Source organism: Lathyrus oleraceus, chromosome 6 (genome assembly GCF_024323335.1).
Source record: "Lathyrus oleraceus cultivar Zhongwan6 chromosome 6, CAAS_Psat_ZW6_1.0, whole genome shotgun sequence".
In the NCBI taxonomy this organism is placed as follows: domain Eukaryota; kingdom Viridiplantae; phylum Streptophyta; class Magnoliopsida; order Fabales; family Fabaceae; genus Lathyrus; species Lathyrus oleraceus.
Window position 1 is genome coordinate 176,940,600 of NC_066584.1, and position 16,168 is coordinate 176,956,767.

The window sequence follows — 16,168 nt, forward strand, 5'->3', positions numbered from 1 at the left end:
ACTCATGTGTCAGCATACATTCATGGTCTTTGTGATTCAAATGTTTTAAAGACCATGGCTTTAAGTTTGGTTTTGTAAGGCAAAATTCATGTTTGAAATCAAGTTGTTTACATTCAATCATAATGGGTTTTCTATACAAATAAAGGCATCTCATTCATTAAAATAGCATTTACATAGTCCATTGCAAAAGAAAAGACAAAAATGCATTTTTACAAAGGTTGACGTTTTGGTCAACTGTTGACTTTTTGGTCAACCAGTTGACCAAAGTCAACCAACTAATGCCTATGACCTAACCCTAATTTCGGCTTGAAGCCTATTACATGTCCATATTTCCATTCAATTTCCATGACTAAAGCCCTTCATGAACAACTTACCATTTCAAACCATCTTCACATGAACCTTAATACATTACAACATTCATCCTTTAACCATAAGCCAATATTCATAATTACATCTAATTTGTAAATACAAATCAATACAAGTCACAAACCATTTCCATTTTACAATCACATGCTTAAAACAAATCCAAATTTTCTAATAAAATCCTAAATCATGTCCATTCCATAAAAACATTTCATAAAGCTTTACTTGGATCACCACTAAGTTTTTTACAAACATAAACCATAATCATTCCATGAACCTCTTCATCACATTTAGCTAGGTTCAAGAGTATGTGGCATTTAAAGTTGAGGTTTGGCAACTTTTTGCATTTTATTTTAAGCATGTAGCTTATATACATGAGACATCCATGCATGATCTTAATGAAGCAACTAAATTGATTTGATATTTATCACAAAATATGGTTTTTATCACATAAATCAAGAGTTACAACCACTGTTATATCTACATTTACTTTGTCACATTACATAACGATACTACTGAAAAGAAAGTTCAAGGCCATTTGACCGCATTGGCCGCCATCACCATGATACATGCATTTCACCTGAAAGAGTAGAATCAATCTGCTTTAAGGGAATCATTACATAATAGACTTTCAACTTGCAGTGGCTAACCTAACAAGAGCCCATTTCAAGTTAACGACATGTGTTCAATTATAGAAAATGACTAACAAACAAGTAAATAATACACTTAACCATCAAGCAAGGCTAACAAAGTTTACTCTAATTTAAAGCATAATAAAAACAAAACTGGTTCAAGCATGCCTAGCAAACTAACCAAAACCGGCATTTCACCTGCACTAGTAGGTCATCATGTTAATCCTTAGCAACCATTTCTAAAACTGCAGACGACCTGCAACCTGCATCACGGAGCCAAGTTACAACAAAATTCCACAACAATGCTTCAATCCGTGAAAACAGACCCACAATGCAACTAGCAGTAGCCACCAAAAGAAATTCCTTTCATTGCATCCAAACTTGCAGACACATACACCAACATTCAGCAAATATTTTCTAACCATAAAGCTAACACACAACAATCCGGAGCCATGAACAACCTGCACACTGACAACAACCATTACAACCAACCATTTTCATAACAGGAAAGTTCATGTTTCAATTTAGAGTTCTATGAATTTTGTATTTCATTGAGAAGTTAAAACAAACTTCGTAACAGAACTTAACAACTTCACAACCAACCGACAACAAATTGAAACCAACTCAAAAACCAACTTGTTAACTGATTGACTTTTAGTAAAACTAACTGATTTAGCTTGTTAACTAACTAAACCTAAAACTAACCGATTAACCTAACTAACAAATGGTCGTAACAGAATTGACACTAACTAATGCTAACATTTTTTAACATACTAACTACTTTAATAGGATTTCTGTTAAACTAACTTCCAACAGATTTCAATCAAAAAAATGATTTTTAACAACACTATAACCATTTTCATAATAGAAAATTCATTTTTCAACTTAGATTTCTAACTGAATTTGGTATGTGTACCTAACCAGTGAGTTTCATCAAATTTCTAACCGACTTTGAAACCTATAAAAGGACATACCTTACTGCAGAACCTTTTTGGAGTTTTCAATCTTCATCTTCTTCACCACCTCAAATCATTCCTCAAGCCACCATCCTTTGATCCTGCACTCTTCATTCCATTTTCGTCCTTGAAAATTCCAGACGGATTCTGAGTTCTTCATTCTCTCAAAGTCTCACCTCCATCATTTCATATTCCACAATCATTCCGCGAGGACTTTGCAAGCGAAACTTCCTCTTGCATCCGAATTTGTTCTTGCTGCAACTAGGCAGCTTTGCTCTGCAATACGAGTTTTCCCTTTCTGCAGCTGGAAGTTCCAATTCCACAGTTTGGATCTTGACGCGGCAAGGCGATATTCTCACTTTCTACCTAACAAACATGGAAGTCAGAAGAAGTATAACAGGAAGCAGAAAGAAACAAGATTTCGATACTTATGCAGAGATTGTACACGACTCCATAATCAGAATAAATCGCGACTTCGAAGATTCAATTTGGTTAGGGAGGTCGGGGTTGAGGAGGAGATCGATTTGTCGAAGCCGAAGACGAATCTAAGTAACAACAATTTCATATTCGATTGGCCTTTGGTGTTCGAGACAAGTACAAGATCCATTTCCGGCCATGTTCATGAACAGGAACCGATCAAGAAGAAGAAGAATCTCACAGAAAATCGCATCAATAATCGCATCAATAATCGCAGATTCATACACACGTAGTTTCAGGTCAATAAGTATTCCTCATTTCTGATCTCTTTCTTTTGATTCGACGCGTTTGCAAGTCGTTACTGGTTTCGTGATTAGACGGTCTTTGGGGTCATCATGATTCATCACCGATAGCGCGCAGTAGATGGAAGATACTGGGATCCGACGCGATGAAGCTTCACGTTTTGGACATCTCGAAGACCGGCACATCAAATTTATTCGTCGTCCTTGATTCTTCATTCGACGTCCTTTCCGAGAGAGAACACGAGACGCGGATGGTGGATCGAGGTGAGGAAGCTCGTTGCGGCGAGTTGTGACTCTTCATTGCAAATTTTAGCTTATAACCCTACCCTAAGCCCCATACCCCTACAAAATTTTAAAAATTCATATTCTACCCTTAATTGGTTTTAATCAATTTACTATTTTATTTTTAGCATTTAGTTGAAAATTTCAGAAATTACACTTTTACACCTCTCGCATCGGAACTCCGGCAAAAAGACTTCCGATATGTATTTTTCTTAAATCGGAAGACTTCAAGAATGAGTTCCGGAACACATAAATCAATGAACCAGAACACTTCATGAAAGAGTTCCGGTTCAATTAAAAAAAATTTACAAAACCGGAACACTTCTTGAAAGAGTTCCGGTGAACAAATTTATACATACCGGAACTCTTTGGAGAAGTGTTCCGGTATGTATTATATGTGTTCCGGAAGTCTTTCAAGAAGTATTCCGGTTCACTTTTTTTTAATTTTTTTTTTTTTAATTTTTTAAAAAAAAAAAAATTTATTTCTTTTTATTTTTTTTTATTTTGCAGGAATGGAAAATCTTCCCCAAATATGTGTAGATACTACTGATGCGTTTATGACGACGGAAAGATTTGATACACGAGAAGAGATTATCAGATGGATTAAAGAGGTTGGAATCAACAATAAAGTAACTGTTATTATCAGTCGTTCAGATACTGAAACGGGGAAGAGAGGGAGAAGTAACAAAATAATATTTGGTTGTGATAAAGGTGGGAAACACAAGATTAGTGATAGTGGTACCCAAAGTGCGTCGAAGAAATGTGGATGTCCATTTAAAATCAGGTCGACTCCGACGAAAGATGGATCTGGTTGGAAGATTGATGTAAAATGTGGGTTACATAATCATGGTTTACCTGATAGATTAGAAGGTCATTCGTTTATTGGTAGGTTGACCACAGATGAGAAGCAACATGTCGCTGATTTGACAAAGAGACATGTAGCACCTAGACACATATTGCTTTCCTTGCAAGACAATTATCCTGAGAATGTCACTCGGATTACGCAAGTATACAAACATAAGAGTGTGATACAAAAAGAGATAAGAGGTCCTAGGAGTGAGATACAACATCTGTTTAAGCTTATTGAGGATGCAGGATATGTGTATTGGAGTAGAAAAAAGGATGACTCGGAAGTGGTGAGAGAGATATTTTGGGCACATCCTGATTCAGTTAAGTTGTTGAATATATTTCCGATTGTGTTAGTTATGGATAGCACCTACAAGACAAACAAATATAGACAACCTTTGTTTGAAATTGTTGGCATGACATCGACCGAGTTGACTTTTGCTGTTGGATTTGTGTATATGGAGTCTGAACAAACAGAGAATTTTTGCTGGGTATTGGAGAAATTAAAAGAGTTGTTTGTGAAGAAAGACATGTGTCCACAAGTGATTTTGACAGGTAGAGATCTTGCTTTGATGAAAGCAATTGAAGTTGTGTTTCCCAGCTCGACTAATTTGCTATGTATATTTCACATTAACAAAAACGTTGGTGCCAAAGGCAAACAACATGTGGTGAATGACCTGCAAAAGACGATAGACACATTATGGATGGAAGTTGTCTGGGCTAGTGATGAGGTTGAGTATGGTCAGCGGTTGCATCAACTTGAGCAAGCATGTGTTGATTATAGTAGATTTATTAATTATGTGAAAGACACATGGTTGACTCCACATAGGCATAGATTTGTTGGAGCATGGATTAATCGAGTGCTACATTTGGGTAACACAACGACTAATCGGTACGTCTTATAATTTTGTATGTGTTATTTTTATATCTGATATTATTTCTATGTATTTTTTATGTGTTATTTTCAATATTTTTAGGGTTGAATCTGCTCATTGGTAGTTAAAGCAGATGTTAGGAAACAGTATAGGTGACATGGTCAAATGTTGGGAAGCAATGAATAACAACTTGAGGTTACAACTGGGAAACATTAGAGCTTCTTTTCAAAAGAGTTTTTACGAAGTTGAGCACGCGCACGTAAGTCCCTTTTATGGTTATTTGTGTGGTTCCGTATCTCGAGCTGCTTTGAGACGTATTACTGAAGAGTTATTGAGAGTTGATTATGTTGGAACTAACAGGCAAATATGTGGTTGTACTCTTAGAACATCTTATGGGTTACCTTGTGCTTGTGAGTTAGGAAGATACAGACTAGGTGGTATACCGATACCCATTGATGTTGTTCATGTTCATTGGAGGAAACTAACTATGGAAGTTGAGTTAGAGGTAGGTGAAGATGATGGATCAGAGGTGGATATGACTTCTGTAATGGATGAGTTGTGGAGACGATTTAGGTCATTAGATGTTATTGGGAAAAGTGCATTAAAGAGTAGGGTATGTGAACTAGCATACCCAACAATGACAACATTGTGTCCACTGCCTGAGAAAATAAAAACCAAAGGAGGAGTGAAGAAGAAAGAAAAAAAACCAGCAAATTATGATGTTTATAGGGACCCTTCGTATCATGAGTATGTTGATAAGGCATCTCAATCTTCACAAAGGCAATCTCAATCTTCACAAAGGCAATCTCAACCATCACAGGCTTCGAAGAAGATCAAATTATCAAAGAAGCAACCACAATTCATTCTTCAATTTCCTAATCATATTAGGTCATACATTGAAGATGTAGTTAATGTTGAATCAGATGGTAATTGTGGATTTAGAGTCATTGCATCATTGCATGGATATGGTGAGGATGGTTGGCCAATGGTTCGTAGAGAGTTAGGGTTGGAAATAATAGACAAGGATATGTCAACTTTGTATGACAAGTTATTTTCTAATCGGTTGTCAGAAGTGAGAGAATCTTTGATGATAGAATCCTTTGGTTCACAGCCACCTGAAAAATGGACGAGTCTACCAGATATGGGTTACTTGATAGAGAATCGCTATAATGTTGTACTTGTCTGTTTAGGCAATCCGTGCATGACTTTCTTTCCGATGACAAGTTCACATTCACCAAATGTCTCTATTTATTGCATTGGTTTTGTTAACCGCAATCATTGGGTTCAGGTACGTATTTATATGCCTAAATACAAACATTATTTCAGTTAATATTTTATGTTATATGACTTAATCTTTTAATTATTTTACTTTATCAGGTTAACATGAAAGAGGGGTTTCCATTGCCACCGGTCACATTAGATTGGAAGAAATTTCGTTCTCATATAATAACTACTTGGATGGTAGGATTTGCAGGACGTATGCAACATTGGCAATTACTTACACCTGTATTAGCATGATTATGTACTCAAAACATAAATATGTAATCAAAACATGAATTTTATATTAATATGTCTATTATATTCAAAGCTTAATACATAAAATCAATGTGAACGAGAAATATGCAAAGCTTCAAATAAATAAGAAAACTGTGGATCTTCCTCTTCGGCATTAACCTGTCTCAGATAGCGATGAATCAATGTAGATACACGAGCCCAATCAGGATCAGATGGCCCGGCGTCATATACAGGAACTGGTACCTCTCTAGGAGCGTCACGATGGGGAGGGACCAACCGTGGATGGGAAACACAATAATACCACTCCAGATAACCGTCTACTGCATCAGATGGAGTGGTGGCCACGGTAGATGAACCGATCACAGCGATAACACTCTGATGGTAACTGATCCAATCAACATCAATATCCGTCGCCATCATACAATCCAGAGGTGGGGATGGAACATACTGCCTATACCCGAACTGACGTAAACATCTATCAGGCAAGTATGGGACAACTGTTTCACCCCACTTCAAACAGCCCCTGTAAAGACATATCTCATCAAATACACACCATGCTCTATGATCCTCAAATGGTCGCCATATGACGTCGGCAGGTGTCAGCTCGTCCAAAATAGGTCGTAAATCATCGACCTTCAGGACTCCCTGCCTATACGACCATCTCATCGCTCGGGGAAGACCACAGTTATCAGCAGGTTTCCAATTCTCCCCTATTTTTCCAACAGTTGGAAAGTACTCGTGAATCCAACACTCTTACAAAATACAAACATAATAAATAAAACAAATTAAGTTAACGTATTTTATACAATAAATCCAACACTTAATAAACAAAATTAAATTTTATACCTGTAGGAGAGTAGGATATCCACCGAGCTGTTTGCAACTGTACATGGACGCATCTCCAAGATATCTGTAGAGGGTAACTAGTGCAGCTGCTCCCCAACTATATCCTGAACATCCATCCAAGTCCGTAAACAGGAGGAGGTATCGTGTCTCTACAAGTGTAAAGGTCTTATCAGCAAATATGGTGGAACCCACCAACATCAATAGATATGCTCTAGTCGCATATGCCCAGCTGGAAGCAGCTCTATGATGTACGAATAAATCGTATAACCACTCCAACTTGTAATACGACCCCCTGCAGCTACGAACATGTGACTGTGCCTGACCCCGTGACACTCCTAGGTAGTCAACAGCAAGTTCAATAGCTACCTCTTCACTCACATCCCGAGGACTCCAGAAGACACCCCTGATGGGCAAGTGAAGTATACATGCGACATCATCTAAAGTAATGCTCATTTCACCAAACGGCATGTGAAATGAAGATGTCTCTAGATGCCATCTTTCCACAAATGCAGAGACAAGATTTGTGTCTATCTTGTTCAAACTGGTTCTCTGCAGTGAAGATAAACCAGATCTAGATACCCAACTCTCCATCTGTGGTGGAAGAGCCAATGGAACCCTAGAAGTCAACTTCAGTCCATGTCCAGCAACCTTCAACTCTTTCTTTGGACCTCTTTCCTAAAAAAAAATTAAAACACATATTAGAAAACAAAATATGTTATATTCAACTATTATTCATTTTCAAATATAGCCCGTTTACTTACCTCACCGAACCATAAATGTCGAGCAACATGATGCTCGTACTTCACCAAAAGAGACATATCGTACGGCCCTCCTGGATATCCAGCCGGCTCCGCTGCAGATGAAGATGCACCCCGGTCTAACGTGCGGACTGGAATCCTACCATCTGCACCTCGTCTTCGAACCACTGCAAAAAAAAATGTTTAAAAAAATAATTAAAATTAAAAAAAAAATTACGTACCGGAACACTTCAAAGAAGAGTTCCGGTTAGTAAAAAAAAATGCCTTCCGGAACACTTTCTTAAAGAGTTCCGGTATACATCATCCAAACCGGAAGTCTTTAAGAAAGTGTTCTGGTATACAACATTCCAAACCGGTAGACTTTCTAAAAGACTTCAGGTTCAGTGCCCCTAAAATGGAAAAATCGGAACTCTTTAGAGAAGTGTTCCGGTATACATTTAATGAACCGGAAGACTTACTCTGAGTGTTCCGGTTTACAATGCAAAAAAGCCAAATATTTTTCTTCTTCGAATCTCTTCAACGAAAATGGTAAAAAAAAATTGAAATGGAAAATATACCCTATTTATATGAGGGTATTTTGGTCAAAAATATTTAAATGTAGGGGTATGGGGCTAACTGTAGGGGTACAAGGTAAAATTTTCCTCTTCATTGGACGAAGTCTGGGATGCTGCTTGGGAGACTTGGGCCTTTGGCCCAAGCAATTTCTTCCTTATGGAAATCACTGACTCATTCCCCATAATCCTTACGCATACCCCCCTTTTTGGCTAACCATGACAAGTCTGTGGGCCTTTCCAGCTAGGCCCAAGCGAATTACGTTCCCTGCACCCCTTGAGGCCAATTTGGGCTTCGTTTGGGCCTTCGTGCTTCCTATTTGCACCTTGGTTCTATTTCCTGCACCCCCAAATCCGTCCATTGGGCCATAATTAACATTCTTGGCCCATTTCTGTTTCTCTTTGTCTTTTTGTTAATTTTTCTTGTTCATTAGGTTTGATAGATTTTAATTCTCGATTAGTGTATTAGATTAGGATGATTAGAATTATGGATTTAGATTAAAATGATTAGATAATCAACTTCTCTTTAGAAACTTAATTAGGTATTAACATTAGGTTAGAATTTAATTAGAAACATTTTGGTTAAGAATTAATTAGAGATTAAGAAGTTAATTTTGAGTTTAAAGTGTGATTGGATGAGAAAGATCCGGATATTTAGAATTAAGTTTAGAATAATTGCTTTGGTCAGTAAAATCGAATTTTTAGGAATATCAACCTATTAGTTTAATTAGGTTATAAAATTGGTTAAGTTTAGTCAGATCCCTTAGATTTAGATTTAATCAAGTTTGTTTAGATTAGATTTCAATTGATTTTTACTTGGTTAGAAATTTGCTATCAATATTTTATGTATTGACCATTTTATCCTTTAGGGGTGATTTTGGTGTTTTAGTCATATAATCACATGCTCCTTTAGTATTAGAATTTAACATAGAATTTTAATCAAGTCTTAACATTAACATGATCCCTTAGGATAGTTTGATTGATTTCTAACGTTTAGATTAGGATTAACCTAGTTTCTTAAATCAAATCAAACCCATGATTTAAATTGATCAAAAACAATTTTGATCAATTATATCATTTGAACTCGTCTATTCCCAGAGTCTAATTTAGTGACCAAAAGACCTTTGGTAACTTGATAAGACTTATTCTTCTAATTTGTGGAGCTCGAAGCCTTAAGTCATACTCTTAATTAAGACATCCTCAGCCATACCAAGCAGCGGATTATACAAGACAAATCAAAGGTCAACATTTGGTAAATATGATTCAAATTGTACGAAACGAGCCTTAAGTAATAAGGAATGATGAGATGGAATTTCTCCTATCCTTGTCTAGAGCGACTTTGCGTACAGGGTGTAAACCCCGACTATTCAAAGCGTTCGCCCTTATTCATAGACTTTAGTATAATACGAGTCGATTAAACTACCAAGTCTTCTTCATACAAGACAACATCGACACAAGGAGAAATAATGAAGATCCTCCTCCAACAACTTGTCAATTAAGAGAAGTATCATGCGCCATGAGACTTAAGTATTAAGGAATGATGAGACGAAATTTCTCATATCCTTGTCTAGAGTGACTCTGCGTACGGGGCGTAGGCCCTAGCTATTTAGAGCATTCGCCCTTATTCATAGAATTTAGTGTGATTCTTATCAATCGACTATCAAGCCTCTCTTAGTTCACTCTTCATTCTAATTATTTCAATTCAATCATTCTATCATCTATTCTTGCATCCTTAATCATCTTGTTTTCAACCCTAGTGGGTTGAACTACGAAAGCTCTGATTTCCTTATTGCACTATAAGGATACGTAGGCAGGAGAATTCAGATTCTTTGCGAGCTACCCTATTTATTAATCCATCAATACTATCTTTTTGAGATCAAATATCACCTTTCCTTGGTTTCCATGTTCATCCTTTTAGGACGCTTAATGAATAGTCCGCCTTATGAACCAAGAGATGTTTGGCTTGTATCCAAACATTTAATTTGCTTTGTTTCTAGTTATGACAGGAGTGGGTATGCCTAGTTTCCTCCGCGTCCTAGTCAATATCTCTTTCGCTCTTCGGTTCAGAGTTTATTCCTTCATGGACCCAAGATATTATTCTCCTTTGATTTCAAATTATTTGTACCCCAACGAGTGATACATTCTTCCTTGCACCCAACAATACTTTCTTGTGGGTCTCATACTCGTCCTTTTAGGACGCCTAATAAACAGTCTGCCTTGTGAACCAAGAGTCGTTTGGCTTATACCCAAACATCTAATTCATTCCATTTGGTAAGACAATACAGTGGGTATGCCCCTGTTCCTCCATGTATTAGTCTGTACCTTTTCACTCTTGGGTTCGAAGCCAGTTGCTTTTGTGAGTTCCCATTTTACCATTTTATTTGTATAAGTTATAATTTTCATCACTCTCAATCTCTTTCTTGGTTTTCGTAGTTCCGAACTACAATTGCTATGATTTTTTCACTGCACAATGAGAATACGTAGGCACGGGGATGCGAATCCTCTGCGAGCATACTCCTATTTATTCCTTCTTCAGCCCTAGGGCACCATTCATATCTTTCATGATCTGCTACCTACCTTCAATCATAAACTGTCCACTCTAGTGACATAATATTTCTTTTAAATCAGATACACTTTCTTGTGGGATCCCATATGCGTCCTTACGCCTAATGAAAAGTCTGCATTCGTACCAATAGTTGTTTGGATTGTCCCCAAACATTTAATTCCTTCTTTTTGGCCAAGATGCATGTTTCCCTTTATGGTATGAATCTCATTTCTCCAATGGGTTCCAATATACCTTGACTTTTGGTTGCACAATATACCTTTTCAGTCACTTGTTACCAAATACTCTATTCCGTGATTTCGGTCACTTGATTCCATTCATCTCCATGATTCATTCATATTCTACCTTCATTCACTTCACGTGATATACTTATTCTTTGAGCCAAATACATTATACCTTTATGCGCCATCTTGTACCTCTTTGTGAACCAAGAGTTATTGTGAAACCAAACACTTAATTCATTCTTTTTTAGTTGTTCCAATACAGTGTTGTAGGGCCTCACTTGTTGGTTTATGCTAGTTTTACTCTTGGGTTCATATTTTCACCCCTGTTGGAGTTCAAATCATATAATCCTTTGGTTCTGACCATATTTTGAGAACAACTTCTTTTCATCTCTTACCACTAGTTTTTCAAACTACGGAGCTCTGAATTCCTCATTGCACTATGAGGATACGTAGATATGATGGCCCTAATCCTCACCGAGCACTTTATCTATTTTTTTCCTTTTCCCATTATTTTCGTGAGTAATACTTAGATATCACACCCATTCGAGCGAGAACAATCGAAACGGTTTCCATGGAGTACCATGGATGTTTGGGGTGCTAATACATTCCCCTCACATAACCGACTTCCTTACCCAGTATATCACTTTCCCCTAGGTTTTATCGATGTTTTCCCTTTCCTTCAGGAATAAATAAAGTTTAATGACGACTCTGTTGTATGTTCGAACATGCGATATATTCAGGTATATTTCCGCTAACTTCAGGTACAAGCCAAACAACTCTGGATTCACAAGATGGACTACCGCTATATCATCCTAAAAGGGTATATACGGGGCCCAAAAGAAAGTATTGTTATGTACAAGGAGTAGTATTTCACTAGATGGGGAACAAATAGTTCGAGATCAAAGAATAATAATATCTTGGATCCAAGAAAGAGATAGACTCTAAATCGAAGAGCAAATCGGTGTTTAAACCCAAAAGACTGAATTAAATGTTTGGGGATGATCCAAACAACTTTCGATTGATGAGGTGGACATCCGTTATATTATCCTAAAAGGATGTACAAGGAGTCCAAGGAGAAGTATAGTTGATCTCAAAAAGATGGTCTTGATTGATGAACGAAGAATGATTGATTAATAAATAAGGTAGCTCGAAAGAATCTGAATTCTCCTGCCTACGTATCCTTATAGTGTAATAAGGAGATCAGAGCTTTCGTAGTTCAGCCCACTAGGGCTGAAAACAAGATGATTAAGAAGGCAAGAGGAAATGATTGATATGAAAGAGTGGAATAAACTCGATAGTTATCGGATAAGAACCACACTAAAGTCTATGAGTAAAGGTGGATACGATAAGCAAAGAGCCAAACGTACTGCACCCAAAGATATCCAGAATGAGTGTAGGAAACCTCCAGTCATATTCCTTCTTTACTACTTAAGGCTCGTGGCATGTAATTCTTATATTAACTTTCAAGTTGCTAAGGAGAATCTTTGTCGTTGTTTCTTGTAGTGATGAAGACCTTATCAATTGTTCGATTCGAATTGCACTAAATTCTAGAAAGGGAGGTGAATATAATGAGCACCTGGGTCAAGCGTTCGTGCCCAAAGATATTCAGAATGGGGGTGGGAATTATCTAGTCTCGTTCCTTCTCTATTGCTTAAGGCACGTGTCATACAACTTTACTCATGATTGATAAGTTGTTGATGTAGTCTTTGCTTATTGCATGATGCTTTGTGAAGGGAGAGGCTTATCAATCGTATGACTTGAATTATGCTAAAGTCTATAAATAGAGGTGAATACGATGAGCGACTGGGTCATTCGTTTCATACCCAAAGATATTCAGAATGGGGGTAGGAATTCTCCAGTCCCATTCCTTCTCTTTTACTTAAGGCTCACGCCACACAATTCTTACTTTGATTTGACAATCTCTTGAAGATGACACCTTTGATGTGCCTTGTATTATCCACTACTTGGTATGACTGAGGATGCCTTGATTTAGAATCTGACTTGAGGTTTCGAGCTCCACAGCTTACAGGAAAAGTCTTATTAAGTGACCAAGGGTATTTTGGTCACTCAATCTAGACTGTGAGATTATACAACATCAAAGGATTTAGTTGATCAAGATTGCTTTTGATCAACTCGAATCGAAAGGTTTGAATTGATTTAAGGAAACTAGGTTAAAACTTAATCTAAAAGGTATAAATTACCAAACTGACCTAAGGGATCATGATATAGTTAGTCAAAGATTGATTAAAAAATCTATGTCAAAGATTCCTAAGGGAACATTAAATTATATGGTAAAAAATAATAAAAGAAGACCCATAAGGGTAAAATGGTCATTTCATAAGATATCCAATTACAAGCACAAATTAAATTCTAATTAAAATCTAACTATGCCTAAAGTATAATCAAATTCTAAAATTATTCTAATGTTAGAAATTAAGCTACATCAATTAAATTCTAAGAGACAATTAAACTCTAAAATCAATTAAATTCTAAAATCAATGAATTCAATTAAATTCTAATTTCTTAACCTAATTACAAATGTATTTCTAAAGATTCTAATAACCTAATTAATCTAAACAAAATTAAGACCTAATTAATCTCAAATAGCCCTCATTAGACTAATATTCCAATTAAACCAAAGTCTTAAAAAAAGCATACTAACTAATCAATTTGATATTTCTAAAACCTAATAAATTTAATTAAGAAAAATCCTAATTAATTTCTAATTACTAACTAATCCCTAATTAAACTAATTAAAGCTCTAAAACCCTAATTAACTAATCTTAATCAACTAGCCATATCCTAAACTAATACAAAAATAAGAGCAAAAAAACAGTGTAAGAGGAATGTGAAAGACCTTAAATCAGTGGGCCAAGGATTGATCCAATGGAGGAGGGGTGCAGGCCCGGATTTGGTGGTGTGCACAACCAAAGGAATTTAGTGGTTTATCCAATGGCCATTAGGCCAAGGATCTTTTCACCAAAATGAATGGCCATGCGGGTGCTGAAGGTTGATGGGGGGTGCGGATAGGAAATCGATCGTTTGGGCCCTAGGCCCAAACATCCCAAACCTGAAAGTGCATTGGATGAAATCACAAATGCCCTACTCATATTCTTCCTGTGAGCTGAAGCGGAAGCCTAAAAAAGCGCTTATTTTGAGAATCTCTTGCACCGCTTTCTCCATGGAGACTTCGGCCTCGGTTTGTTTACGTCGTTGCGTTCAGGAAGAAAAGATCGAATCATGGTCGCGTTCACCATAATCAATCTCCAAGAATAGGCCAAAGAACCTCATGAATCTGCACGCTTCACCGCCGCCACTCAACAAAACGCCACGAAAAAAAATCGAAATGTATCTCATCATGAACACGGCAACAACATCTCACGAAGAAACAAGAAGAAAATTTGAATCCGCGTCCAAACTCAACAATGAAAATCAAACTCCGACTCGAAATTGTGCGAGAAATATCTGCGATTGAAGATTGAAACTGTACCAAATCCGTGCTTTGCGCCGCCGTTATGAAGAGTGGATACGAAGCTTGGTTCGATTCGTTCTTTGCACGGAGGTGAATAGGAAGACACGCTGATTCGCGTCTCTACAAGTTGCGACGAAACTCGAGGTGCGTCCCTTTGAACTCTTTTGTTTTTTCCTGCTTCTGCCTCTCCGATTTCTTCCTTCTGTCGATTTTCTGTTTCTGCGTTTTCCTTGGTAGTTATTGAGTGAGTTCTGGTGGTGGTGGTGTTAGTAGGTTATTTAAGTGTTGTTCTGAAACGGTTCTCTTTGCAGGGTTTTGTTAATGGTGATGATGAAGGAGAAATGTGGAGTATGAAGACTGAGTTATGAACTGGTTGAAGATTAGAGTTTTTGACAGTGAAGAAGATTTGAGCTTTGGATAGTGAAGAAGGTTTGAGCTTTTGGTGAGGTTAGCTTTTATAACAATCTCTCTCTCTCTCTCTCTCTCTCCAAAAATCAGTTAGAAACTCAACCTAAATTCCAATGAAATTCAATCTAAATTCACTCCAAACCCACAAAACAGTTAGGGTAGTTATTATCCAATTCTGTTATGAAATTGCTTATGAGTTGTTATTTTCTGTTAGGAAATTAGTTAATGAAACTTTGATTATGTTAGTATTTGTTAGATTTGGATGAATGTAATGCATGTTAAGTGTTATTGGTTGCTTTTAGTCAAGTAATTAGAAGTTATAATGTTGAGTTAGTCATGTTTATTAATTGTTAAAATTAAATTATTTAGTTGTTAGTTATTGTTAGAATGAGTTGGGTTAAGATTGGTTAGTAGCTAAAGCATTTCGATTCAGTTAAAATAAAAATGATGAAATCTGATGGTTGTAAACGAATTTTGATATTGAGTTATTTATGTTTGTTTTTTGTTGTAACTGATTTTATAGTTATGTCTAATCTCGAGTTCTTAATAAAAGTTAATGTTAACTAGAGTTAGTTTGATTCGTTATGAAAAATGTTGAGTTGATTAAAGTATTATGTTGCAGAATTATTGTTGATGTGTTCTTGTTCCTGTTTCTTATTCATTTATGTTAGGATCCTGTTATACCACTTTACAGCTAGCTGAAATTGTTGGATTACTAGTTGGATACTTAATTGAAATAATGGTAATGATATGGTTAGTTACCAATTAGAAATTGAAACTCATATTAAATGGTAATGCCTTTTGGATTCGTTTGTGTTTGCTGAGTTTGGATGAAATTCTGCAGGTTCTGTTGCGGGTAATCACTTAGCATGCAAACAGACACGGAGCCGCAAATGAAATAACTTGTTAATAAACCTTAATTCTGTCCAATATTGCTTTATAGCATCTTGTGTAGCAGTAGTGAAATCACTTTGGTAGCTAGTTTTCTGTTTAGTTTTGGATGATGGCAGAGTTGTCTTATCATGGCCATGTGCATAATTGTTTCTACTGAATATGTGTTTGGGTTGTTTTCCAGGCCATGAGCATTCAGTTTGTGCTTTGGAATGGGAGCTACTTGGATTGCAATAGATTTGAAAGACTTAGGGCCTGTTTGAAACA

General features: G+C 36.7%; 2 long non-coding RNA genes across 3 annotated transcripts; one reads left to right on the plus strand and one right to left on the minus strand.

Moving 5' to 3' along the window:
* Nucleotides 1-762: 762 nt before the first annotated feature.
* LOC127092939 (uncharacterized) lies at nt 763-3,020 on the minus strand. Of its 2 annotated transcripts, XR_007792350.1 has the most exons (3): nt 1,970-2,999; nt 1,194-1,456; nt 763-943 (listed from the first exon to the last, which is right to left on the minus strand). It is a non-coding gene; the product is annotated as an uncharacterized LOC127092939 (long non-coding RNA). The 2 variants fall into 2 exon arrangements; XR_007792349.1 differs by having other exon boundaries at nt 1,194-3,020.
* An 11,197-nt stretch (nt 3,021-14,217) lies between these two features.
* On the plus strand, nt 14,218-16,168 carry LOC127092940 (uncharacterized). Its single transcript, XR_007792351.1, has 3 exons — nt 14,218-14,746; nt 14,914-15,049; nt 15,855-16,168. It is a non-coding gene; the product is annotated as an uncharacterized LOC127092940 (long non-coding RNA).